Source organism: Camelina sativa, chromosome 5, assembly GCF_000633955.1.
Source record: "Camelina sativa cultivar DH55 chromosome 5, Cs, whole genome shotgun sequence".
NCBI lineage: Eukaryota > Viridiplantae > Streptophyta > Magnoliopsida > Brassicales > Brassicaceae > Camelina > Camelina sativa.
The window spans coordinates 17,983,819-17,985,847 of record NC_025689.1 but is presented as its reverse complement, the minus strand read 5'-3'; positions in this window follow the sequence as shown (position 1 = coordinate 17,985,847).

Below are 2,029 nucleotides of genomic sequence, written 5' to 3'. Positions count from 1 at the left end.
TTTGAGGGTAATCAAAGTTGGATGTATTCTTTTTGAATATAATCGACGTCCGTCTAGTCTCCGCCGTCGTGTTAATAGAAACCGTCGATACTCTGGTTCTCTCTCACTATGTTTTCTCTCACCGGTTAATTATAGTAGTAATATAAATTTGTGTTAATTTTGTCATTTTGAAGAGTGTGTGCTAAGTTTGGAACAAAAACTGCTATTTTGTCAATAATTAAATTATTATATATCAGTGATATATCTAAATTTGTTTTTTGGTATCATGGGAATCATGCTGATCTCGTCCATATGAATTTACTTTACCTTTTCCAATAACTGCCAATAAGAAGACACAATGGTGAGAGGAAATCCTCTCAAATCAAAGAAATAAAATTTATACTAAGAAAATATATACACTATATAGTAATGAAAAGTTTAAACTTTTAATTTTTGGTCCTAACAACACCTCCATTTTCATCTCACATTTAATGTCTCTTCTCTTCACATTTGAAGAATGTCAGGTGTAGTTTGACGAAAAAAAAAAAAAATGTCAAGTCAATTATCTCGCTGTAGCCTCTGAGTTAAAAAGAAGAAACTTATTTTTTATTTTCACAAACTGTTTTGACTTAGTGAAGATGGTGTCTTTGCCTTATCAGTGACCAGCTTTCAAATCTTATCTAGAGGAAATTCAACTAGACAGGGAAGAGTTTATATCATTCTCATTGGTCTCAAGCGGACAATTTGGCGCGACGTATTCGTTTTGAATCACGTTTGGTTACCTATGTAAACAATGTTCTTTCGCATTGACTCGTTTGAATCAATTTTGTGTGTTTGTTGTTGCCAAAAAAATCAGATAAAAATGAAAATTCGACTACCATCATCATTAGATATATATGCATTATGCAATAGGTAAATGTTTTTTTTCTTTCTTTGCAATAGGTAAATTCACGTGAAAACGATCACCATCACCATAAATATAACATGCAAAAGAATCCAATATTCAGTTTATAATGTTCATTGGATCAAATAAATTTTGAACAGTACACTGATATGATCCTCAAGATATTTCATTAAAGAATCTGTAAAGAAAACTGTTTTTTCTTTCAAGCCGTTGGGTGTATGTATGGAAAGTACAGAGTCGTTGCTGACGTAGTGTAATAGGTGCATTTGTACTACGTGTTTCCAAAATTCATGTTTTTCAATCCAAAACTAACTTAACAAATTATGAACTAATAAGATAATGTGAGATACATATATGCATATATATTATTTGGTTTTGAGATTATATAGTATAAGACATAGATTATTTTGAGTTTGTGACGATAATGCAAAATAACATTGCTCAATTCTTTTTCACTACCTCACCGGATCTAGTTAATGATTGAGACGGGAAGCATATAGGCCTGATCTCATCTTTGGAATGAGAGAGATCATATAAACAACCCATATCAAACTTATGCACAAAGTTTCTGCTCCTGATGTGAAATCTATAATCGAGGTTTCTTGATTTTCCAAGAAACCTTGGTCATTGATTTAGGGAAGCAAGCAAAACCTCTTTGAATAAGTTTGGTGGAAATATTTTATCATGTCTCTCTCATCTAACACAGGATGAAGCTTATGCGTCCATAAAACCCATCCATTGTTTAGAGAAAACGCTTGTCCTCACAATTTCATTAGTGGGCAATTTTGAGAAAACCATACACATTAGCTCATTGAGAAGTTTAATGATGTAATCAACATTCTCGACAATTACTTAATAAGATATTGTACCCTTTAGCATATAACATCTGATTATGTTGATGGGGATGGTAATTGTGTACCACAAATTTTTCTCGTGTATCACATGATGATGAATTTTGGGTTTTCATAGTTATTGTATCAATCAAAGAGAGAGAAATAGTTCTTTTATTCAAATAATTATTAGCGAGAGAGAAAATAAAGAGAGCTGCTGATATATACTATTTGATGGTGCCAAAAAAAAAAAATGTATTTGATTGTGTCAAAACACAAAATGATGCTTTAACAAAAAAAAAAAAAAAAAAAAAAA